At 39.7% G+C, this 27,489-nt stretch overlaps 1 long non-coding RNA gene across 2 annotated transcripts in view; it reads left to right on the forward strand.

The window, feature by feature from the left end:
- The window catches only part of LOC116592893, a 69,469-nt gene that overhangs the window by 12,834 nt on the left and 29,146 nt on the right, over nucleotides 1-27,489 (forward strand). The window contains exons 1-2 of one of the 2 annotated variants that reach the window (XR_004286651.1): nucleotides 7,274-7,460; nucleotides 9,388-9,493. This is a non-coding gene — a long non-coding RNA (uncharacterized LOC116592893). Of the gene's footprint in view, nucleotides 1-7,273; nucleotides 7,461-9,387; nucleotides 9,494-27,489 lie in introns of those variants that run through there. The other variant, XR_004286650.1, reaches the window with a different exon arrangement.

Consider the following 27,489-nt stretch of genomic DNA (forward strand, 5'->3'; position numbering starts at 1 on the left):
CTGTGGTCCGTGACTTTATGTGTCTTCTGGGGGAAAAGAATCTTCTCATATTTCAACAAGAAGCAGAATGTTAGAACTGGAAGGGACCTTTGAAACCATGCTCTTAACTTCCACAGGCATGTAACATGTTGGGTTCCTGATAATTTGACTAAAGGGCACATTATTAAAAGGTGCAAACAGCTACCTCAGCTTCCCCAATTTGGAAGCCAGCTCTCAAGAAGGGACACAGTTGTCCACTCACAAATGGGGACAACATTTGTGAAGACACAGGGAACTATTTTGATTTTAATTTCTTCAGATGACTTTATTGTTATTACCTAAAGCTTGTGCATTATTAAGATTCCCTTAGTTTTTACCTAATGTCTTCTTCCTATTCCAAGATCCCATCCAGGATGCCACATTACATTTAGTGGTCGTGTCTCCTTAGGCCCTGCTTCGCTGTGACAAGTTTCTTAGATTTTCTTTGTTTTTGAGGCCCTTAACTGCTTTGAGGAAGATTGGCCAGGAATTTTGTAGACTGTGCCTCATGATTGTGATTTGTCTGATGTTTTTTTCATGATTAGACCAAGGTAATGTGTTCTGGGGGGCAAAAATGTTATTTTTATCACATCAAATTCAGGGTTCCTGCTATCATCATGACTTCTCACCACTGATGTCATTCTTGAACATCCTGCTGAGATGGAGCCTCCCAAGCTCCTCCACCTTGCCCTCCTTTCCACACTGTACTCTTTGGAAGGAAGTCCTTAGTTATGGCCTCCACTTACGGAGCAAGAAGTCATACTCCTTAAAGGCTGAGTGTCTATATAAACTATTTGGTATTCTTCTGTATGGGTATATGTCTGTCTTCCCCCATTTAATTATTCAATAGTTCACAGATATATTTGTTTTGGATATTTATTTTTAATAATATTTATTTATTTGTTTGGATAATTATTTTAGAACTCTTCTTGCTGGTTTCTGTGTCTTTTTGACAGACCTTTATCATTGTGGGTATTATTTCATTTTAAACCCTTCCTTACTCCTGGCACTAGAAGATGCTCCAGTCTTATCTTATATACTTAACTCTGGTCTTAGAATCAGCCATTTCTCCAAGAATCCCTTGTTCCTCTTCTTGGAGGATGATATTAGAAACCAAGTTTTAGGTACTAGGTGCTCCTTGTTATATGGGTATCATTGCTTCTGTGCCCCTCAACTGACAAGAAAAAACTTGTGTATAAATACACACATCTATAAATATTTCTATACATAGCAATCTGTGTCTATATTAAGCTAAATATGAGTTCATACTGGTGTCTTTAACTAATTCATCACCACATAGATCATTCTAGGCTACTTCCCTTGCTTAACCATAATCTCCCACTCCAATAGTGAGAAGCCTGGATCTCCCACCATTTGTCATCCATTTGCTTAACTGTTCAATTCCAATACAATGTTCCAGAATCATTAACCTGTACCACCATGGGAAATGACTTTAGTTAATAAAGTGCTCATGTATACTTCCTTTAGCTTTTAGTCTTTCAGACTCCATGCATTTTGAAAATTGCTTTACTTAGATCTTATTGCCTCACCCCATCAATGAGGTTATTCCATACATTTGTAATACATTTAGAATTTTTTGTTATATTCTGTATTTCATCCTGTATCCCCTGACCTTCTGATTTTATTTTATTTATTTTTTTAATACTTTATTTATTTATTTGACAGAGAGAGATCACAAGTAGACAGAGAGGCAGGTAGAGAAAGAGAGGTGGGGGGGAAGCAGGCTCCCTGCTGGACACAGAGCCAATCCCAGGACCCTGGGATCATGACCTGAGCTGAAGGCAGAGGCTTAACCGCTGAGCCACCCAGGTGCCCCTGACCTTCTGATTTTAAAAAAGTTGTTTACATTAAGGTTTACTCTTTGTGCTATGAAGTGACATAAGTTTTGACAAATGCATAATGCCATGTTTCTATCAATACAGTATCATATAAAGTATGTTCACTAGACTAAAAAATTCTTGCCACTTATTTAACGCTTCTCTACACCCTGGTAATCAGTTCTGTTTAGTGCTTCTAGAATGTTGTATAAATGGAATCATGCAATATGTAGTCATTTTTGCCTTAACAATATGTATTTCAGATTCATCAGTGTCTTTGTATGACTCGATAGCTCATTCCTTTTAATTGCCCAGTAATATTCCATTATATAGATGGAATACAGTTGGTTTATCCATTCACCTATTGAAGGACATTTTGGTTGCTTCTAGTTTTTGATCATGCTTAAAGCTGCTATAAATAATCATGTGATGATCTTTGGGTAGATGTAAGTTTCCCAACTGGCTTGCTACCAAAAACCTAGGAGTATGGGATCATATGGTAATACTAAGTTTAATTTTGTAAGAAATTCATTTTGAGTTTCTGCGAGCAGTGAATGAGAATTCCTGTTGCTCTGTGTCTTTGCCAGCAGTTAATAAGGTAGTTTTAAAAGAGAAAATTAGCCATTCTGATAGGCGTGTAGTGGTATTTCCTTGTTGTTTTTGTGCATAAATTTTTGATTTATGTAAAGGACATTATAATGCTATGTCTCAGTTTTTTTTTTAATTAAACACCATGTTTTTTAAAAATAACTCACATTGCTCTATGTATACTAAATCCACTGCTTCTTATGGTTGTGTAATATTCTAATTCCTAAGGGTGGTGGTGAGAATTAAACTTCCTTCACCATCAGCACTACCCCTCTATGTTATGTGAAAGTATCCTTGTAATCTAAGCATAATCAAAGTAGATTTTATGCAAATGCATCTTCAAGGCAAGTTTCCCAAACTTCTCTTCTAAAAAGGTGTTGATAATGGTGATAGTCTGGGTGTGTGTGGGTGAATGTCTAGATAAGATGGGAGATGTATTTGCCTTATTTACTACCACTCCCTTCTCCCATGAAATGGATTAATTACTTATGGGATTAAAAAATACATATGTTGCAATGATTCTGAATTCTGTAGGTGGCCACTACAAACTGGTGAAGCTGACTTGGGGAAAGAAACATAAGTGCCATCTCTAGACCAGACGATATCTAAAGTCTCACTAAGCTCCCAGCATTCTGTGTTCTGTAGGTAGCCTAATTTTCCTGGCTGGAAAACTGGGTTCATGCAGGAGAGTGGCAGTAGACAAGAGAGGAAAATGTAAGAGGGAGGCAATTTATATGTATTAAATAGCTGCCATTTATACAGTGCCCACTGTATACCAGCTATGGTGCCATATGTTCTCCATATATTCTTATAGGATGCATACAAAGTCTGATAACATTAATATTTATTTCTATTTTCAGATTAAGGCCCAAAGAGGAAAAGTCACTTTGCCAAAAAGACTCAGGTAGCAAATGGCATCCTGAGATTAGAACTGAGGTCTAAATTAATAATATTCTCACTGTATCTTGGATCCTCTTACATGGATCTTCAGAAATGGCCATGGAGTTAGGGCTATATATATATACACTACATTGCTGGTAGTTTTTGAATGGGAAATATCAGGAGAGGTATGCTTCATGAGTTTTCAATAACAAGGTAGGTTGGGTGACTAAGTCTATTGCAAAGTCTGAGCATGAGATGAAGTCTGCATGTGGGTAAGAGACAGACTGAAGAGGCACTTACAAATGTTGAGTCAAGATGTCCTACGTAGCATAGTGAAAGAAACATTTTCCAAAGGAACAGAGTAGAGATTGTTCCCGAAAGATCTGAACAGTACAAGCCTGAGGCAGAAAATGTATACTATTGGAAAATGAATGTCTTTCTTTTGGAACTAATGCTAGTGTTGATTTATTCCCTTTTATAATTTACATATTGGTTGAAAGGAAATTGCCCTTTATGATGATTGGAGGGGCACCTGACTGGCAAATTTGGTAGAACATGCGACTTTAAAATCTCAGGATCATAAGTTCCAGCTCTATGTTGCACATGGAGCCTAGTTAAAAAAAAAAAAAAAAAATCCAGTGGTGGTTGGAATCTTCCTGTTGATCCAAAGGTAGAATCATATAGTCAGTCAGATAGAGGGAACAAAGCTTACAGTGTGCTGTTGATTGTATTATGCTCAGCTTTGAATCACTGAAGTACATAACTCTACCATTAACTTAATACATTTGAAGCATTTGTTAATTGCTGTTTACCTTCTGTAATGCTGAATATATCATAGGAACTCATTTTCAGTGTCGAATATAACTTAAGTTTTTACCTTATGGTCTTGGCCTGGGCTGTTTAAATTGGACCAATTTCATTATTGACTTTCTTCCTCTCACTATACATTGTTTCATTAATTTCCGCAAAGTCATTTTTCTTGAGATCCTGCCCTTTGTAAGCTTTGCTGGTGTGAGGAAGGGTGCATGAATTGCTGACATATCAAATGCTGACTTCTTCTAAGCTGTTTGAGTTTGTGGTTTGATCAGTCTGTTAACGACTTTATTCTTTCATTACTAGATCAATATTTTCTTCATTTTTTCCCTCGTAGAATCTAAGTATTGCAGTGGAGCTTTAGATGTTCTAGATACGTCCAATGCCTGTATGAAATTGTACTAAGAAACCATGTATACATTTATATAGGCATTCACTCCATAAATATTTTGAATAATGAACTGTGAAGAAACATTGTTACTCTGCAAAATACCAATCCCATGAGGTGTTCTTTAAAAAAAAAGGAGGGGGGGATTCCCTGGTCAAATACATTTGAGACATCTGTCTTGGAGAATCACAAACACACCTGAACCAATTAGAGAGCTGATCAGTCTCATAGTAATTAATTTCTTGTTGCTGTCTATCTATCTTGCTCTTAGAGACACTGTGTTCTGTTAGCTATCTGTATATCCTTGAATGTCAAGCCTCTCTGGTTGCCATTCCAACTTTGCTGATCATTTCTGTAGCTCTGTTTACATGGTTTCTGAAGTTAAGCACCATCTCCTGACCTCTTCCACTCTATTGCTGCTAGGAAACTCATACCATCAGCTCACCCTACAGAGGATAGGCATTGCTGAGCTTCTGAATAATGCTAGTGCCTTCCTGTCCAACATACTCCTGGTCACCTTGGTAAATGGAATGTTCTCTGGGTCTTCTAAGGAACATGGACAGCCAAAATATTCTCTGGTCTTTTTCAGTAGACCCACTCTGAAATGCCCACTTTCATGGGCTTTTTGCTCTTTTTCTCCATGATCTTCCCAGTGGATCTGGTATCCATTTCATTTACTACTGACAGTTTTTTTCATCCAAGTTTCAATACCCATATCAGATCCAATACCCATATCCAATAGGGACTATAGTCCATATTGGTGCCTAGGTCAGTATTTTAACAACAATGAGTGTATTCCAATAATTGTTGGGGATCTGTATTACAGAGAATACCCTAATACTGTAAAACTCTCCCTTATCCAATGCTATATGTTGTTCTCCTTGGTCTGATATCTTCATGACCCATCTCTGATACTCTCCCAGTTCCTACTGGCACATTTATCTATATCTGTTGTTCAGTTGGTGTAGAGTTTATTATCTGCTTTATTAGGCCAAGGACTTTCTCAGTCAGATCAAGCTGAGATTTAACCCTAATTATGGGACTAGTGGCCAGGAGGGGAAACAGAGTCAGGACCTGAGAAGGGCAAGCATTGTCTTCTAATACATCTGTCTCATTTGAGGCTTTTGTGCAATCTTCAAGTAAGACTAGGTGGGAATAAGAGGCTCTGTCTTCTAACAAGGGAGGGCCTCAGTTCTGTAGGCCCAGAACTTTCAAGGAAGACTAGTAGTTCAAGATTCTTAAATACATCTACCCAGATATCCTCATCTAAGCCTCTGGATCCCACTTCTTCATCAGAGCCTAAATTTGGTATTAGAAGACTTTGTTAGAACTAGAATTCAACCTTCTTTGAAGTTTTACAACTTGTATAATTAGAGTTGAGCCTAGTTTTGGCTCAGTTGGCCCTCTGCTATGGGGTAAGAGAGGGTCTTTATACCCCGTCAAGGAGCCCATGGAATTTCACACTTTCTTTGAATTTATGAGTGATCAATCTGAACCTGTGATGTTCTCTTTTCTTAGTGTATTAAGGGCACTCACCACCAACTACCAATTTTGCTATTTTTAGAATGACTATTTTCCCTCATACTTTCCTTTGTACAGATATATTGCACCAGCCAGTGCATCTTCTTAAACTTGTAGTCTATCCAAGTTCAGGGGAAAACATTTACTGTGCTATAGCATGCCAAGGACCATCAATCTCCAATGACCAGTAGAGGTGGGAGACCTCACTGTTGGCTGCAGTGAGGTGGGCGATCCAACCCCAGAATCCTTAGAGGTAGTTTCCTGGAATAACTCTAAGTAATAACTCTTTTATGTTTGGCTTATTAGAAGCAGAGTCTAAGATGAGGATTATTTTTCAAGTGATTTATTAAGGAAGCTCTCAGGAGAAATCTGTAAGGAAGTGAGAGAAGAAGCTTTGCAAAGATATGGGTTCAGCTAAAGTCTAGCCTCACATCCCACAGAGAGCTATAGAGCATGAATGGCGCTACAGAGTTGTCTCATCTTGAAGAGAGTGGGATGAGCTTTTTAGGCCAGTATTAGACTGTTGTTACCGTAAAGTGACCCTTTGGGAAGGAGGGCAAAATCTCTCTGAAATTCCTAGGCAAGAAGCTTCCCATAACTAAAGACAACCTTTCTTTGTAAAGGGCATAGCTATGAGTTGTTAGTAGCTAACAGTCAGAACACTGGGGGGATTGATGCACCATCTCAGGAAAGGAGATGTGAGTGGTACACCCAGCAGTATCTACTATAATAATGATGTTTGTTGATATCATATGGAACCAGGGTTTTTTGAATCACACTTTAAGAAACATTATACTATATGCCAGGCACTGGAGTAGGAATAGACACATGAACAGGTAATTTTAACATAGTCACCTCCAACCAATATCTGTTTATTATGGCTTAGTAGGTGGCAGGTGCTGTGCTAAATAAAAGGTAATTAACAATCTTGGTGTATCCAGGGCTGGGAGGATTCTCAGAATGCAAGACTCAGTTTTAAATCTGGGACACTCCTGGGAAAACCAGAATGAATTAGTCATTCTAGCTAGGTGCTGGGAATATAATATGGAGTGATAGCATTTTCTACTGCAAGAACCACAGCATCTTCTTTCTAATCCAATGAATGAAATGTCAGGGATTCCTGAAGAAGAGGCTTCTGACTTTGCTTATGGAGAAGTAATAGAGGAGGAAGACGCATTGTGCTGACTTGTGCTTTTCTAAAACCACTAGGCTCTATCATTTCCACTGGGCCCAGAGAACTCAACCAGTGCTCTTCTGAGATTTCACCTTCCTGCCAGGGTCCAGCCCTAGCTCTTGCTGCAGCAAATCTGATCATGTTCTAAAAGAAATAAAGGCTGCAGAAGTGCTCACATCATGTTAAATCCATCCCTTGACTTCCCTCAGGACAGAAGGGGCCTTCTAAACTGCAAAAGGTATATTGAAAACAGTGTCCAGAAGGTATGTGCTATGGTGCTGTGAAGTGTGTAAACCTGGCGATACACAGACTTGTACCCCTGGGGCTAATAATACATTATCTGTTAATAAAAAATAAATAATAAAAAAAGAAAAGAAAATAGTGTCCACATTTGACTGAAAAATATTGTGCACCTGTTAAGTGCCAGATGATGGACAAAGATCCCTTTATCTTCCTGCCGCTTACACTGAAGTGACAAAGACAGGCAATAATTATGACACATGGTAATGAATGCTACGGTAAAAAGCAGAAAGACAAATTAGGAGGATAATGAAATAATCCAGGGGAGAGATGGTGGTGGTTTGGATCAGGACACTGGTAATGGATACAGTGATAAATATTTGGGTTCTGGATATATTTTGAAAGTGGAGCCAACAGGATTTACTGATGGGTCGAATGAGGTATAAAAGAGAGGAGTCAAAGGGTGACTCCTAGGTTTGCAGCCTAAACAGCGGAAAGATGCTGCCAAATGATGAGATGGAGAGTGCTGTGGGAAGAGCAAGTCTGAGAATGGGAGGAAGATCCGAAGTTCAGCTAAGAGGTGCACAAGCATAGAAGTTGAGTAGCCAATTGAATGTATGAATCTGAAGTTCAGGAGAGGCCTGAAAAGGATATATAATTTGGAGAGTCTTCAATTTATGATTGGTATTGAAAGCTATAATCCTGTATGAGATCAGCAAGGGAGAAGTATACACGGAGAAGAGAAGAGGTAAAATGACAGTGCTGGGGGAAGAAGAAGAACCAGCACAAGAGACTAAGAATGAGCAGCCAATGAAGAAAAATCAAAGCTGAGTGTGTGTATTTCCTGGAGGACACAGGAAGACACTGTTTCAAGAATGAGGTCATGATCAAATGCAAGTCAAGTAAGATAAAGTCAGAATTAGCCTCTGGATTTAGCAACATGGAGGTGACTGATAACTTTGATTAATCCAAGTTTTGACTACCAAATTGGTAAATTATTTCAGATATCTCCCAAAATGGCCCAAAGTTCCCCAAAAAGTGGCAAAGTTTAGCATTTTGATTCTCAATCAGACTATGGTAAACTCAAGGGTGGGGCTTTTAACTTATTTGTCTCTAATACAATGCTTGATACATAGTAGATATTCAGAAAATATTTGACAAATAAATGAAATGGATATGATACTCAGCATTCAAGTCTCTTCCTCTCTTCCTTTTCCCCTTATTTTTCTGCAGGATACTGTGTTCTGCTTTTTAAATTTCTTCCTCAATGGATGAAAAAGCCAATCACTCATGGATCCCCATTTTTTAAAAAAAGATTTTATTCATTTATTTGACAGTGAGGGATCACAAGCAGGCAGAGAGGCAGGCAGAGAGAGAGAGAGAGAGAGAGAAATGGGGAAGGAGACTCCCCGCTGTGCAGAGAGCCCGACTCGGGGCTCGATCCCAGGACCCTGAGATCATGACCTGAGCCGAAGGCAGAGGCTTAACCCACTGAGCCACCCAGGCACCCCCATGGATCCCCATTTTTTACAAAAAGAACTAATGTAAGAAGAAAAACAATCAACAACAATAATAACAATTATTCTCTGAGGGCTTATTACGTACCTGTCACTAGACCAAGCAGTTCATAAATGTAAGCTACACAATAACATTGTAAGGCAGGCAGTATTCTTTACCATCTTACAGTTTAAAAAATTGAGACTCATGGCAGTTAAGCAATATGCCAGTGTCTTTGGAGTAGTGCTTGCTATGTGTTCACCCAAGTTCATTTTATTTTCTTTCTTGGCACACAGCTTGATACATTTCCCAGTCTCCTTTGCAGTTAGGTGTGGCCATGTGACTGAGTCCACAATACAATGTGGGCACAATGATAGGTATCCATAATAGCCTTACAAACATAATTTTTTCTTTTTTTCTGTATACAGGAGCTAAAGAGAGCAAACCTTGAAACCTGGTAGCGTCACAAGATGGAAGGAAATGGTCCCTGAATGACTGTATGGAGCTGTCTGCCAAGTAGGAACATGGACATTTGTAAGTGTAAGAAGTAAATTTATTTTGTTAGGCCATTATATTTGGAATTTGTTACTACAGCTAGTATTACTTACCTTAAATGGTTATACAGTTTGCAAGTCTGAAAGCTTATTTTATGGAGGGGCACTACTGGAAGACACCGGACTAGGGGGATAACAGGCACGAAGTGTAGAGGACTATCAAAAAGAAGGGATTTAAGTGACTGTTCATACAACACATGCTATATGCTGAGGTGTTCCTCTGTCTTCCCCATTTTGACTGAAGAATGCTGTCAAGATCTTTCCCCTCCAGGTCAGAGATAAGTATAGTATTCTCTGGGGTCTCTAACCTTCAGGCAAGAAAAAAGACTAAAAGATACTGACCAGGGGGTTTCCTAACACACAGTCTGGTAAAGTCGTTGCTGACAAGCTCTGCTGCTCAGCTGAGGGCTTCCCATCAGTTCTTTGGCTTCTCACTGTCATTTCTAACAAGCAATCAGGATTACCAGACATGAGGAGAAGCACTAACGTGAAATACAGACACCAAATAAATAAACAGAGGAAATACAACACAGAGGGAACATGGAGGTGAGGAAATGTCAGAACATCTTTCATTAATGTTCTTAAGAGAGATAAGATAGTCCATGAATAAAGTGAGAAAAAAGATGCTCTAAAAGAAAGAAAGAGAAGAAAAGTTTTTGATAATTAAAAACATAAGAACAGAAATAAAAATCTTTATAGAAGAATTGGAAGATAAATTTGAAGAAATACCACAAAAAAGTTGAACAAAAGGACAAAGAAACAAAAATAGAAATGAAATTGTGACAATATTAGAGGACTGGTCCAAAAGAAATTCCAGAAAAAGAGATCAGAGAAAGCCAAAGAGAAGGCTGGAAACAATCCATGAAATGATTTAAGAAAATTTCCCAACACTAATGGACATGAGTTGACAAATCAAAAGAGCTGCCACCTGGTGCATGGGGCTACATGGGGGGAAATGATTTGCATAAAGACTTATCATGAAATTTCTGAATATTGGAGACAAAAGAAAATTCTGTGAGTTTGCCCACATGATGGGCAACCCACCAGATCTGAGCAGAGACAGCCCCTCTTAGTGCTATCGATAACAAGTTCTGAGTAACCTGAGCTTAGAATGCTGTGGAGAGTCTGAACTAGACCTGATCTCTCTTGAGCATATGCTGAGGAAGTTCTTGCTCTCTGTTTCATGACTTCCTGCTTAGATAAGCTGAGAACACTCATTTATGTAAGGAATGTTCTGCTTTGATCTGACCTTGAGAGCTGGACTTAGCCCATGTAAATTCAGGGCAGCCCACTCACACTGACTATGTTCCTTCCGTCCGTCTGGTTCTTGACCTACATTACCACCTTGTCAGACAAATTCCAGTGTTCCTGATGCGAGCTCTATGTTTTGAGGACTTGCTTGTGACCTTACCCAGTGACTTCCCCAGAAGGGGCTTTTATGAAACCTCAGGGAAGCTGAAGCCAGTTCATGACCTAGAGACTCAGCTAGGTTTTCTCATATGGGTCTCTATCTAGCAGGGACACATGTAACTTCATGCTGCTATCTCATTTTCCAAAATGAAACCTGTTATTTGGATCTTCATCCACAAGTGGAGATCCACAAGTAAAAGCTGGGGAATGATTAACACAGAAGGTGGAATGGTGGTTACTTCTGGATGGGGTTGTGGGGATAAAGGGAGAGGCATGTGACTGGAAGGCACACAATCGGTGCCTAAGGGACCAGTAATGTTCTTGTTACTAACTGAAGAGTAGTACAAGAGTACTTTAAACTGTTCTGTATGTATGATCCATTTCATAATTTTGAAGAATGAACAATCGAGCCAAGAAATTGTCCTGGGTCCTTCTAGCAATGATAAGCTCTGATTTTGTCAGGCTGTGATTGGAATTGGATGCGAAGAATGAATCTTATGGGACAATTCATTGCAGTTTATGAGATCACTCTGGTAGGGAGAGCACTGATTTGGTATGAATGTTTGTGGGTCCTGGAGACAAGGGTGATGAACTGCTGACGGACAGTAGGGGTCAGAGAAAACTCTGTGAGGTAGGTTGACCAGGAAATGCTTTCATCCTTGCATTACCTCTCACCATCTGGTTTATTCTCAACAGTGTCCAGAAAGATTCTTTAGTAACTTAAGTCAGATGGTTTCACTTCTCTGCGCAAAATTCTCCATAGAGTTCCCATGTCTTATAGGGTAGAATCTGGAAGGATAATGTATTATCTGGCCCCGTACCACCTCTGTGACCTCTTCCCAACTATCCATGTCCACCATCCGCCATTCACAATGCTTCAACTCCTCTAATATGCCACTCTGTCTCCAAGGGACCAGGTACAACTCTACCCCAGGGCCTTTGTACTTGCCAGCCTCCTCTGCTTTCGGATTGCTACCTACTCATATTCCTAGGGCTTGCATCCTCATTTCTTTTGGGTTCCTGCTGAAATGCCACTTTGTGAGGCCTTTCCTGATGATTCTGTGTGAAATTTCACCTCCTACTTCCATCTTTAACATTCCTTTCTGTTTGTATTTTTCTCATTTCATATACTTATTTGTTCTTTTGTTACTGCTTTTTCTCTCCTATCATCCCCTCCTGACTAGAATATAGCCTCCATAGGGGCAGAATTTTTATCTGATTTATTCGCTGGAATAGTCCTTATATGCAGAGAGTGTCAAAGCTACACTTAAGTTTTCCTCTAGGTCTGCCTGGTCCTGGGATTTCATTTTTCAGATCTGTGGTGTTTCCTTTCATAAGGAGTAATTGATGGTATGGCTAAACAGTGGATGTTGATAAAATATATTTACCCTGAGGAGCATGAAGAGTGCCAGTCAGATGCCAAAACTTATTACTACCATTAGAAAATCACAAGGAATTCTGATAGGCCTGGGAGTAGCCCAAGCTTCCAGACTCTTACAGCACCTTCTAGATTGCCTGAGCTACCCCACTGGCATGCTCTGAGCCCTCATAATTTAGCCAATTACTTGATATGAACTCTCTTGCCTTATAATGCTTTCATCAAATTACAACTTACAACAGATCAGGACAGGCCTAAGTAAAAACAGAGACTTGCTCTTTTGGTGGAAAATTTTCAAGAGGACATCAGAGCAAACCAAAGACTACTCAGGGCTTAATGAGAATTATTCCCATTAATAAGAAATAAGAAAAATTCAGACTCCCTCATGCTCAGAAACTGAATTTACTTGAATGCCCCATTAGGGATGGAGAAACTGGGATGAGTTTTTAGAACGAAAAGTGGAAAAAAAAAAAACAAACCAAAAACAATAGTGAGAATTTCCTAAGTAGACAAAGGGAAAATTTGTGACCTGCAAAACTCTTTAAAGGACCAATGGATTTGTTGTATATAAGCAGAGACTTTAGTTATGAAGGGGGGGGAATATACCTATAAAATTTCCCCCACCTTAAAGTTAGTCACCCTGAGTGATGATTTATTACTTTAGAAATAAAAGGTCTGGTGGTACCTGGGTGGCTCAGTCAGTTCAGTATCCAACTTTTGATTTTGGCTCAGGTTATAATCTCAGGGTTGTGAGTTTGAGCCCCACATTGGGTTCTGTGTTGGGTTGGAGCCTGCTTAAGATTCTCTCTCTTTCTGCCCTTCCCCTCTCCCCCCACCCCCACCCCAAATAGAAAATAAGTAAAATGCCTGGACAGACACATTCTGGTTTCTTGGCAATAAAGCAAGACTGAACCATTTTTGGTAAAGGAAACAATTTGGCTCTTATCAATGTCCTTACATTTGTGTAAGGTTTTATCTTTTACAGAGGATGCATACTCCATCAGTTTACCTTCTCAATAGTTCTGGAAAAGGGACAGGACAAGTAATACAGTCCCCATTTTGCTATTGAAGAAACAAGGGCTCAAAGAAACAGTTTCTTCCAACATCCTTTGTGCAGTGCTGCCCAACTTTCTGTGATATTCTGGAATATTCTGTAGTTACATTGTTTCATATGGTAATTAGCCACAGGGGTATTGAGTAACTGAGATGTGGTTAGTATGATGGAGGAACTGAATTTTTAATTTTTTGAACATTTTAACTAACATTTAAACAGCCATTTGTGGCTAGTATCTACCATATTAGACAGTTAGCAAGTAGACACAGCAGAGACTCTAATCAAGAATGGGTGATTCCATGCCCATTGTTTTCTAGTCCGAGCAAGTTGTAATTAATTATGCAACAGTAAGTGTAATTTTCTAAGAATGTCATAGCTTTAGGAAAGAGTAAAGTGGAATTGGTCCCAGAGACCCTTTGTCCAGCATACCTGGGTTCAATCCCTTGGGCATTTTCATGCAGGCAAGTGCCTACAGCTTGGCTTTTCCAGTAAAGCACAGGATGAAATCTGGTTGCCATTATGCCTGCTATATGATCTTTTTGTGGCTTCCATCTCTTTAGAACAAGAAAAAAGGCCTGAGTCTCCCAACATATGCTAGAATGATAAGCACCTATTTAATCTCTGTCACTGCAAAGAGAACAGAATATCTCCTTTGAAGTGAGGAAAGTAGTTTTGTGAATTTAGGTCAATTCCTTTGGGCTGAGGTGGGAGTGAGGGAGGTAGAGAGTTAGGCCGGGCCTCATGTTTCCCAGAAAACTCCCAGATCTGAGGATATGTTAGTATTCTGTGCTACAGAAGGAGGAAGGACAGAGCGGGGAGCACATTCGTACTTAGTGGGAGCAAGTTGTTCATTTGTTTCTACATCAGCCTTGTGGGTTTGAAACTATTATAAAGCAGAGTTTCTCAACCTCTGCACTGATACTTTGGGCCAAATACTTTTCTGCTGTGGGGGACTGTCCTATGCATTGCAGGATGTTTCATTGCACCTCGACCTTTGTCCATCCCCCAGCTATGACAACCCCCCCCCCCAAAAAATGTCTGCAGATATAGCCAAATAAAGTCTGGATGCATCCAGGTTGAGAACCACTGTAGTGTCGAACTATTGCATAAATCCAGCCAATATCACACAACCAGTATTTTGCTTGGAATATTTTTAAACCCAGGTTCTACCTCCCATACCCAAAGCCCATTATTTTTATGTCATCCCATTTTTAACTCTTGGTGGAGTTTGGGAAAAGGCATTAAAATTAATTAAATTAAAATTTAAATTAATTAAAGTCAAATTTAAATTAAAACCAAAAGAGAATAAGAGCTTTTAAAATCCATCTCTTCCTTCCCTAATCCAATAATGATGCATTCCTAGTGTTTCAAATAGAGCCTGATACAGACAGTGCATTCAATAAATATTTTCTAGACTGTATGCATGAATGAATGAAGCTCAAAGATACCATGTCTGCCATTTTCAGACATTGGGTGAGCGTCAGGTCAGCATCAGGCATGTGTTCTAAAGGATCAGAATGTAGAAATAGAAAGATTTAAAAGAATTTGAGTGGGGGAAGTTTCATGGGATGAATCCAAATTAAGAGCCTTTGGAAGATATTCTCAAATCAGGATCCCAGAGATGAGGCACCAACACAAAACTTAAGCAGTAGGTATCCTAGTGGCTAAGAGCGTGAATGTGAAATCAGACAGCTCTGGCTTAGATTCTGACTTTTTTGATTGTTTAGCATGTGACCATCATTCTTTTTCTAACCATAAAGAAAAGAAAGATCTACAGATAGAGGATCAGAAGAGAACAGGGTGGAGCTTGAGCAAATCAAGAAGGTAAGAGGTGGGGGTGCCCGGGTGGTTCAGTGGTTTAAGCCTCTGCCTTCAGCTCAGGTCAGGGTCCCAGGGTCCTGGGATCGAGCCCCACATCGGGCTCTCTGCTCAGCGGGGAGCCTGCTTCCCCCTCTCTCTCTGCCTGCCTCTCTGCCTACTTGTGATCTTTCTCTGTCTATCAAATAAATAAATAAAAATCTTTAAAAAAAAAAAAAAGAAGGTAAGAGGTGGTCCGGGATGGCTGCTTTTATGGGACTGCCGGGGCAAGGATGGTCAACGTGCTAGGCTGCTGAAAGATGAACAGTCTCAAGAAGTAACCTTCATCTGGTTGTCTCAGGACAGTTTCCCCAGAAGCAGATGAGAGACAGCAGTTTGTGCATAAGTAACTTATTAAGGATATACTCCCAGGAGAAACTAGAAAAGGAACAAGGAAAGCAGGTTGGAGAAGAGGAAGTTGATCAAGGGTACAATTTCAGGCACAGCTCCAGGCTAGCCTGCTCCTGCGGGGGACTCTGGAGTGTAAATTACATCTTGAGAGTTCCTCCTGCCTTGAGGCCAGGGAGCTTTGCTTTCCTTCTTCAACCAGTGACCATTGGATCTAGGATGCCTTGAGAGCTTTTGGCTCTCTGCACATTCAGGCAATTTGGCTCACTGGCTCAGGAGTGTTTCTCTAAAGTACGCAATAGCCAAACCATGGGAGGAGCCAAGAGGCCCTTCAGCAGATGAATGGATAAAGAAGATGTCTGTATGTAAAATGGACGATTACTCAACCATCAGAAAGGATGAATACCCACCATATTCATCAACATGGATGAAAGTGAAGGGGATTATGCTAAGGGAAATAAGTCAGGCAGAGAAAGACAATTATCACATGATTTCACTTATATGTGGAACATAAAGAATAGCATGGAGGACATCAGGAGAAGGAAGGGGAAAATGAAGGGTGGGGGATAATCAGAGGAGGAGACGAACCATGAGAGACTATGGACTCTGGGAAACAAACAGAGTTTCAGGGGAAAGCGGGGGTGTGGGGGGGTGGGAGTGGATTAGCCTGGTGATGGGTATTAAGGAAGGCACGTATTGCAATGAGCACTTGGTGTTACATGTAAACAGTGAATCATGGGATACTACATCAAAAACTAATGTATGGTGACTAACATAACACAATAAAAAATAAAGCCATCAGTAACTTAAAAATACAAAATAAAGTTGTAAATAAAAGTAATTAGAAATAAAGCATACAGAAGCTGAGGATAGATGTACAAAACCAGTATAAAACAGATACGAATGAATCGAGGCATAGCATTGAAGTGTCCACTCCAGGTGTTGAATATTAAATTGAGTTGCTCTTTGGTCAAATGATGAGTAGCCTTGTAAATGATTGAGAAGCTGTTGAGAACAAGAGAACTGGATAAATCAGGGTTGATTGGGAAGGCAGGATTGAGGTACAAAGCTTTGGAGGGGGCCAGCCATAGGTCCTAAATCCTCTTTAGGTATTTTTGATCTGCTCCAGCTTCAGGCCATCATAGCCATGCACTCTGGGGCTCTTGGCTCTTTCTTATGGATTCAAGAAAACTGCCTGTCTGGGCCCAGGGCACGGGCATGCCAGACTGACTGCACAGAGATGGAGGGTTAATTTGATATAACAACTTCTATTGGTCCAGTGAAAATGATGAGAATAACAATAATAACTGAAATTTATTGGAGCACTTCTTATATAGCAGGCAATGGGCTAAGGGCTCAGTTGGCATCAACTCTGTCCTTCATCATGAATCTGCAAGGCGGTTACTATTACCATCACCATAATTTCTAGATTAAAAATGGAGGCTCAGAGAGGTTGTTTTTGCAGGTTACGTAGCTCTTGAATGATGGAGTCAAAAGGCAAATTCAACTGTGAATCCAAAGCTCCTTTTTTTTAACTTACAAGGGGCAAACACCCCCCATCATTACTAAGCATTTATTGAGACTTTTAATACTTTCCTGGTTCTTGGTGGGTTTGTGATCTTGGGGAGGGAACGGATAAGTAAGTTCTGATTACATGAAAGCCAGTAAGAAGGGTCCAGACACATATCATCAGATCAGTATAATTGTTTTGGATACCTAGAAACTTTTAGGTTGTGTCTTATCAGCAACCTGCAGCAGCAAAGTCAAGTGCTTCAACAGTGATGTTATGGTGAACAGAGAGATGGAGTGGGTTGGAAGCAGAGGAGGGTTGGGGAAGGCAACCTGGGCTGGCAGGGAATTTGATGACAAATTCCTCTACTTGTGCTGATCTCTTGGGAGACAAAGAACATCTGGCCTGGGATAAAAGGAACCTTGGAGGTGCTACATGGGAAGGGCAGCCTCCCATGGTCCCTGCCTGCCTCTACCCCTTGCCTTGGCAGGCAGGTCAAGGACAATCCCCCATCCTTGGCCTTAGTTGGTGTTGGGTACAGGCTAAACAGAGAGTGCCTGGATTCATTTAGAAATGGCTGGGGTGTCCTGGGGAGATCAGTCAGTTCGGAATCTGGTGACTTGGGGCTGACATGTCACTCACCAGCTGACCATTCTTGGGAAAGTCACTTAATGTTTCTGATTCTCAGTTTTCACATCTTTAATAATAGGGTAGCTAACATTTATGCAGTACTTAACTAAGTTCCAAACATTGCTCTGAAAGCTTTGCCTACTATATTTAACTCAATCTTTAAAACAACCCTATGAAACAGTTATTATTATCATCATTTTATAGATGAAGAAATTGAGCGCCAAGGAGATTAAATGAAGACCACTTGTCCTGGACTGCCTGGCACTGTCCCTACTTACACATGTTATCCCAGCTTCTCACTGGGCTTAACTTTCTGTCATCTTTCATGCTTAAAAGTTTGGATATTAAATTATATGATCACTTAAATCACATGAACTTGCCAAAATCATAGCCCTGGTAAGTGGTAGAGCAGATGTCTACACCTGGAGAGTCAGATTCCAGGGCCCACACTCTTAATCACCAAATGAATACTAGCCACATCTGTTTCAAAGGGTTATTGTTTTCCTCCCTCTCTCCTTTCCTTCACTTCTTCTTCTTCTTTCTCTCGTTCTCTGCCTGTCTTTTTCCTTCCACATTTATTGGGCACCTACCACAGTGCCCCACATTAAGGATGTAGGATGGTTTATGATCTCAGTGAGTTTAGAATCTGTGGGAAGGCATGAAATCAGAAATCAGAAATCAGTGATCAGTCCTTGCAACTCATAGTGAAAAATGCAATATGACAGACAAAATACTAGGTGCTGCAGGAACACAAGACAGGGGACCCTAACTGTGCATGAGAGGCTCCAAGCAAAGTTGAAGCATGAGGTGACTTTTAAGGTATGTCTTAAGGATGTGTGGAATTGTCTAGACACTTGCCAGGGCTGTTAAAGAAGGGGTGAGGTACAGAGCAATGCTAGCAGAAGAAACTGTTTGCTCCTACACAGACATGGAATACCAGTCAGGAATGAGTTCAGCCACAAATAATAGAACATCCAACTAAAAGTGGTTTCAGGCTCAGGCACTGGTTTCCTTGCCTAACAAGATGCGTCAAGGCAGCCAGTTCTTCACTGTTCAGTCTGCCATCAGGGACCATCTTTTTGCTCTGGGGTCCATCCTTAAATAGCCTGGGTCTTTCTCCTTGTGTTTGACATCTAATGGCTCCAGGATGCCTTTGGAATGGGACAGACCTTACCCTCAATCCTGGCCTAGACCCTTCTCTCTGGAATCTTGCATAAGTCACTTGACTTCCAGTTTTTTCATCAGCCAAATAGGCATGGTGTCATCTGGGCTTGTGGACAGATGACATGATGTGAGCTACTGTGTGTCAAGCACAAAGTAGAAAACAGAAGAGAAAATGGATTTGCTCCCCATTTCAATCCATTTTTGTTGTTGTTGTTGTTGTGCATGTATTTGAATTGTTTTGGGTGGAGGGTAGGGGCTAGGGTAAAAAAAGAGAGGAATCCACATTTTGGGCTACTTTTAGGAATTAAATTTATAATCACAGTAGCCAGATTCATAAGCAACCACCCATCCTTTATAGGTAAGTATAGCTTATATAATTAGCAGATGGCAGGCCAAGCCAGCCACAACTGCTGACCCATTGCAAAGCTTGCCATGTGGTCAGCAGCTCAGAAAGTAGGGCAGGCAGGAGGCACTGGAGAAGGCCAAGGAGCCTCTGGGTCTTTCATGGGCTTTTACCTTGTGTGGTTGACAAAGGCAGCTCAGCATTCTGAAGATTCATATCCAAGTTTGTTGGATTTTTGTCCAAAGCCAGAACTTTAGATCAGCCACAGTTATATTGGAGAGATTAAGTGTTCCATTAGAGGAGGGTGACCATTAATTAAGCCCCAGGGGCTGTCAGAATGAATTATGGCCTTGTAAGGAGAGTGGATGCATCCTGCTATCAGGGGAGATGGAATCAGTTTTCGAGGAGCTTTCTGTAGCTTCCTTGGACATGTCCTATTTTCCCTGACTTAGAAGGGATTTACTTTTTCTTAAAATGTTTTTGTTTGCAAAGTCTATAAAAAGCAAGATGATTTTATTATTGGTTCAGTTATGATGGTGATCTATGAGCCAATGAGTTCATTCCTTGGCATTTTGAAAAATCAAATACCAAAGAACTGGAAATGTGTTAAATGATTTTCCTCTGCCAGGGGGTGACTTTTACATAATATCTGATTTTCAATGGGAAACTAGAAAGAGTTCATTTAAAACAAAGACAAACCTGTGGCCCAGTGTAAATATGGGGACTATATCAGTCTCTGTAGCTGGCAGTGCTGGTATCACCAGGACATATAGCAATATTGTTTTCATTTTAAAAAAAATCCATTCAGTCTTGAAGACACTCAAGAGGAGTCTGAAATTCTTCAGGATGAGCTAGCTTCTTGTAGGGCATATCCTATCAAAGGTTGGCAAATCTTTTCTGTAGGGGGCCAGTCAGTATTTGAAGTGTGCAGGTCTCATGATCTTAATTATAACTCCTCAGCTCTGCTGTAGTGGCACAAAAACAGCCATAGATAATAATAAATGAATGGGTTTGGCTGTGTTCCAGTAAAACTTTATTTACAACAACAGGTAGTAGGCTGATTTGGCCTATGTCAGCTCTTGCTATAGAAGGTATATTGGAAGGGCAAGTAGAAACTAAATACATTTATTTAGCCACCAACATATTTATTGGGTTAGAAATCATGACTCTGATAACATTGAAGTTATCATAAAAATATGCTTTAAAAAATTACTTTTTAAAAATTTTATTAACATATATTATTTGCCTCAAGGGTACAGGTCTGTGAATCATCAGGCTTACATATTTCATAGCACTCACCATAGCACATACCCTCCCCAATGTAAAAATTACTCTTTTAAGAATAAAAGAAATGCTTTTATTATTAATAAATAGGAGAACACAAAAAATAGAAATGCAAGAATATGTTTATACATATTATACGTTGTGATAGACAAGCTAGGTTGGCTAATCTGACACCCATTTGCCCCCTTCTTCCTTGCCACCTCTATTATAGTAGTTGGAGAGCCAACAATTCACTGTCCTGGCTTTTCTACTTCTAGGGATAGCCATATAGCTCACAAATGTCTAGGGTCATTCCACACTCTCTAAAACAACCCCTTTCAAAAGAAATGATGATAATGCTCATTTGGAATCTGTAATTGTGGCTTTGCTGAACTGCATTTAAAGCATAATATCTAAGAACAAAGACCAGTCACAGATGCTGACTGCAATCCAAAAAAGGGTCAAGGGTCAAGGAGGCCTCTGGAGGTTAACTTCTGGTTGCATGCAAGATTTTGCTTGACAGTTTAAAGTTTGAGTCATCATAAATATTTGTGTATGTTAAAAAAAAAAAAGATCCCATCTAAAGCAAATGTTCAACTGAAAATATGAGATTCCAAATCACATGTCCATTATATATGACCTAATTTGAGAACTAAATTATTTTCTAGTTTTATTTTACTCTGGAGAAGTTCATTTTGAAATCTTGGATGAGCTTACCTTCTTCAGTATTAGGCTGGTGGAAATATTCATGTATTCTTGAGTTTTTAAGACAGAGGTTGGCAAACTATAATCCATGGGCCAACTTTGGTCCACCATCTTTTTTTTTTTTTAAATAAATTTTTATTGGAATACAATTGTTATCTACTCATGTGATATGACAGCAGAGTGGAATAGTTAAGACAGAGACCACATAGCTTGAAAAAACTAAAATACTTACTCTCTAGGCCTTTACAGAAAAATTTTACTGAATCTTGGTTTAAAAGTTCTGGAATTAAAACTTCTTGCAAACACACATGAGGTGGCTGAGTTGGAGTGACATTGTTCGTAAGTACTCACTGAATATTTGTGGAAAAAATGTTGGAGAGAAAAGAAATGTGAAAGACCTAGGTTTTTACTTCTTAATGCACTGTGACCTTGATACCTTTTGGGCAAGAGCTGCCTGTATTAGGGATGATACTCTACAACTTACTGAAAACCTACTTTGACCATCTTAAGTGTGTTATATCCATGATCTAGTTTAGGTCCCACCACAACCTGGAAGCTTGTATTATCATTACATAGGTTTGATGATGGCCAATTTTCTTGTGTTCAGAACCTTGCTCATTTCATCTTAGGACTCCAGGTCTATTCTGGATGATTGAGCTTGCTAACCATCTGATTACCTAATAAATAATACAGTTTTAAAAACTTCTTTTATAGCAATTGTTTTTTAGTTATACAAAAGTTGCTGAAGTATTACAGAGGTCCAGTATATTCTTCCTTCAACTTTTCCTAAAATAAACACATTACTTCCATAGTGCAATGCTCAAAACCAAGAAATCCGCACTGAAGCAAAACTGTTAACTTAAAATACAGATCTAATAGAAACTTGACCAAATTTCCCAGAATTCTCTTAGAATTACATCCAGGATCCCATAGTACATTTAGTTTTTATGTCTCCTTAATCTCCTCTAGCCTATGACAGATTCTCAGATTTTCCTTGTCTTTTTTGACCTTGGCATTTATGAAAAGTACTTCCAGATATTTTTTTTAAGACTCTCTCTCAATTTGATTGCCTGGTGTTTCACATAATTAGATTGAAGCGATTCATTTTGGTGAGAATAGCAAAGAAATAATGTGCCTTTCTCCAGGGTTTTGTGATGTTTCTATGTCTTATGACTGGTGATGCTAACCATCACTTGGTTAAGGTGGTGCCCACTAGTCTCCTCCACTTAAAGCTAAGTGAACACCTGGATACAATGAGATGTTCTACCTGTTTGAACTCTTCTAAATAACTGCTTACATCGAATCCCATTCTATCTTTGGTCTTGAACAGGACACTTTTCTTTTGCATTTATTCTTTTTTTTTCTTCTTTTTAAAATTAAAAAAAATTTTTTTTTATTTCTTTTCAGCGTAACAGTATTCATTGTTTTTGCACCACACCCAGTGCTCCATGCAATCTGTGCCCTCCCTAATACCCACCACCTGGTTCCCCCAACCTCCCATCCACCGCCCCTTCAAAACCCTCAGATTGTTTTTCAGAGTCCATAGTCTCTCATGGTTCACCTCCCCTTCCAATTTCCCTCAACTCCCTTCTCCTCTCCATCTCCCCTTGTCCTCCATGCTATTTGTTATGCTCCACAAATAAGTGAAACCATATGATAAATTTTTTTAAAGATTTTATTTATTTATTTGACAGAGAGAGATCACAAGTAGAAAGAGAGGCAGGCAGAGAGAGAGGGAAGCAGGCTCCCCACTGAGCAGAGAGCTCTATGTGGGACTCGATCCCAGGATCCTGAGATCACGACCTGAGTCGAAGGCATCGGCTTAACCCACTGAGCCACCCAGGTGCCCCATGAAACCATATGATAATTGACCCTCTCTGCTTGACTTATTTCACTCAGCATAATCTCTTCCAGTCCCATCTTTTGCTACAAAAGTTGGGTATTCATCTTTTTGATGGAGGCATAATACTCCATAGTGTATATGGACCACATCTTCCTTATCCATTCGTCCATTGAAGGGCATCATGGTTCTTTCCACAGTTTGGCGACCATGGCCATTGCTGCTATAAACATTGGGGTACAGATGCCCTTCTTTGCATTTATTCTTGATTCTAAGTCTCCAGGTTACGTTTGCCCACAAAAACCCTTATAAACCATTACGTGTTTTCTTTAAATTTAACTCTAGAAAGGAAGGTATGACTACATTTTATCTATCTATCTATCTATCTATCTATCTATTTTTGCCATCCCATGCTTCCTCTTACCTTATGGTCCAAAAGAAAAAGAAGAAAAAATTTCCTTTGTAACACACTGTTATCTGCACATATCCTTTCTTCCTGTTACAGTGGCAGAAGTGTTTTTAATCAATGTGAGGTCAATTCCTCACTGTGTGTTGAATCCCAGCCCTTCTCTTCTCATCAGGTGTAAGTAATGATGATGGATCCTTGGGATGGAAATGGTGCCGTGAATACGTATTTAGCTGTAGAAGACTACTGACATGGGAAACTATTAGCAATGTACTTCATTCCTTGGTGGGCATCCATATTTACCTCTGGTATCCTTTTCCTTCTGTCTGAAAAAGGACTTCCTTTAACATTTGTTGGAGAATAGCTCTGTTGGTGATGAATTCTTTCATCTTTTTATATATCTTCATAAGTTTTTATTTTGCCTTAAAAAATTTTTTTTGAGATATTATTCACATACCACACACTTCACTCATGTAGGGCATGTTATTCATTGGTGGTAAGTGTAGTCACAGAGTGATGCAGCGCCCATCACTACAACTAAATTTAGAACATATTTTCATCATTTCTCAAATAGTCTGTACCCGTTTGCCATCACTCTCAATTCCACCCTCCCCTTGAACCTTTCAGCCCCTGGCAACCACTCTTCTACTTTTTGTCTCTATAGATTTGCCTTTTATGTACATTTCATAGAAATGTATCATAGAATACATGAAAGAAGGATTTACTCCTGCTACATCTCGTGTTTGTCTGCCATCCCCTTCTCAGAAGATGAAAATAGATTTACCAAAGACTATTGACTTTAATGCATCAGCAGTAGTTACTTCTAGGTCATAGCTCAAAGCATAGATCAAAACAAACATGAATACAATAGAATATTATTGGGCAATAAAGAGGGATCAAGTACAGAGTGAGTGAACCTTGAATACAGGCTAAGTTTAAGAAACCTACTGTATTTCTCAGTGAAGCTGGTTCTACTGAGCTACTTCACTGAGAAATACAGTAGGTTTCTTAAACTTAGCCTGTATTCAAGGTTCACTCACTCTGTACTTGATCCTTCTTTATTGCCCAATAATAATCTATTGTATTCATGTTTGGTTTTGAAAGATTTTTGTGGTGGGGAAATGATTCTAGGTTGATACTTGTTTCCCCCCCAACTTTTAAAGTTTTAGGTATGTTGCTCTACTTTTTTCTCACTTCTCACTTTATTGTTTCCAAAGATAAATCTATAAATCCAATAAATCTTTTCTTTGTTCCTCAATATATAAATACCTTTTACCCTGGCCACTCTTCATATTTTATCCCTGCTCATTTTTCATATTCATATTTTTTCATAATTTATCATATTGATATTTTCTATATATCACTTGTTTTGAGCAATTTTATTATGATGTGTCTTGATCTGTTCTTTTTGATATTATTTTTAATGGAACTTCTTAGATCTGTGGACTTATACTTTTCATCAAATTCAGAGCATTTGGGCTATTTTTAATATATATATGTAATTTTACCCTAACTTCCCTTCACTCTACCTCCTTCAGGTCTTCAATTTTATGTATATTAGAACACTTCAACTTATTTGCTAACTCCAGGATCAATGTCAGTTCTAAGTTTGCATCAGTTGGTTGATCATTCTCATTATGCACCAGACTTTTCTGCCTGTTCATGCCTGCTAATCTTTGATTGAATGCCAGACATTGTTACTTTTACCTTCTTGATTGCTGGATAGTTTTCTGCTCTTATGAATATTCTTGAGCTTTTTTCCGGGACACAATTAAGTTACTTGAAAATAGTCTTGCCCTTTCAGATGTTCCTTTTAAGCTTATTTGGTGGGACCAGAGTAACATTTAGTCTAGGGCTAACTATGCTATTTCTTCTTCCTGAAGCAAGACCCTTCTAAACACTCAACCCAATTCCCTGTGACTTATGAGATTTTCCATTTGGACACCTGGGAATAGACACTCCTCCCTGCTTTGTGAGAATGCATTATGCTGTTCTCTCTAATTCTTTTGAGTGGTTCTTTTCCTGGCCTCATATAGTTTTCTGCATAGCTATCTTGATCAGGTATCTGCTGAATATTTAAGGAGAACCCTCTGCAGATCTCTGGAGTTCTCTTTCCTCTCCAGGATTCTGCCCTATCCTGGTCCCCTTGGCCTCCCTAGATTCTTAGCTCTGTGTCTTCAACTCAGAAAATTAACTGGGCACTGCCTGTGTTTCCCCCTCCTTGCCCCAAGGTCTGGAAGTTCTTTTAAGACAATAAGCTAAGAAAACTATTGGCCCACCTTGTTTGTTTTCTATCTAATCCTCATTGTTTAATGCCCATTGTCTTGAAAAGCATTGTTTGATATATTTTGTCTGGTGATATTGGTTGTTTCTGAGGGTGGGGGTGGGGGTGGGGGTGGGCAAGGGTGAATCAGTTCCTGTTACTCCATCTTAACTGGAACTAAAAGTCCTCCATCATGGAGTTGTAAATCCAGAAAAAAGATCATTTAGGACAGCTCTTTTTATGGATGCACACAAGGCTGAACAGATTCCTGTGGTCTAGATTAGAAAGAACACTGAACTTGGTGGATGCTCTGTTATAGTCTTAGTTCCATTATTAACTCATTGTATGCTCTTGGATAATTTGCTCAAGAAAGAAAGGATTTACTCCTGCTACTTCTTGTGTTTGTCTGCCATCCCCTTCTCAGAAGATGAAAATAGATTTACCAAAGACTATTGACTTTAATGCTTCAGCAGTTAGTTCCTTCTAGATCATAGCTCAAAACTGATTAGACATATGAAGCTGGCTCTACTGAGCTACTTCACTGAGAAACCAAAAGTTGACATGGGGTGTCTGGATGGCCCAGTGGGTTGTGTCTGACTCTTGATTTCAGCTCAGGTCATGATCTTACGCCCATGATATCAAGCCCCATCTGTCCTCGGGCTCTGTCCGCGGTATGAAGCCTGCTGAAGATCCTCTCTCTCTCTTTCCCTTTGCCCCTCCCTATCCCCACTTGTGCATGTTCTCTCTCTAAAGAAGGGAAGAAAGAGGAAAAAGGAAAAAAAGAAAGGAAAGTTAACAGACTGAAGGAAATAAGCAAATCATCATTCAGTATGACCACTGAGTGTAGAGCTGATAGCCCTCTAGATCTCATTTGATAGCTTAATAGAGCAGTGAAGTACACAATATTTATTAAAAATGTCTACCCAAATGGTTAGTAATCTAAGCTCTCTGAAAATATACTTAAATTGAAACTCACAGATATCAGAAAAGTCAGTTAATAGAACGTTGCTGTATGTATATGTAGAGCCATGATGGTCAATAGCAATCTTTCAGGGGTGCCTGGGTGGCTTAGTGGGCTAAAGCCTCTGCCTTTGGCTCGGGTCATGATCCCAGGGTCCTGGGATTGAGCCCCACATCAGGTTCTCTGCTTGGCAGGGAGCCTGCTTCTTCCTCTCTCTCTGCCTGCTTCTCTGCCTACTTGTGATCTCTCTCTCTATCAAATAAATAAATTAAATCTTTTAAAAAACAAATGGCAATACTTCAGAGGTGCCCCATAAATAACCCCCACATACACCTCTGCTTAGTTACTCCCAAACACGTCACCCTGTTTGTTTTATTCAGAGTATTTGTCACAATCTGAAGTTAACTTGTTTACCTCTTTCTTCTTGTGGTCTATCCCTTGCCCTTACCCCTACCACTTGGGGGTCAGCTCAGGGAGGGCCAGAGCCTCCTTCACTGCTGGATTTAGTACTTTACACAGGACCTGTCACAAAGTAGGGCCTCACTGAGGATTCACTGAATTGTTGGCTAGAAGAACAAAGCTCCAGTAGGAATTCAGTACAGCTAGGATGGAGCAGGACAGCATGAAACTGAACTTTCAACCAAAGATCAGTTCTGACATAAGCTATGTTCATTTATATAAGAAGTATTCAATGTGGACTGACACTGTTGGAAGCTCTGGGCCATATGCCAGACCTTGGACAAGTCACTTAAACTGCCTGGGCCTTATTTTCTCCCCCTGCAAGTGGATACATTGAGATCCACCTCACAAGATAGTAATGTATGTAAAATGACTGCACACTACA

Source organism: Mustela erminea, chromosome 6 (genome assembly GCF_009829155.1).
Source record: "Mustela erminea isolate mMusErm1 chromosome 6, mMusErm1.Pri, whole genome shotgun sequence".
NCBI classification, from domain to species: Eukaryota; Metazoa; Chordata; class Mammalia; order Carnivora; family Mustelidae; genus Mustela; species Mustela erminea.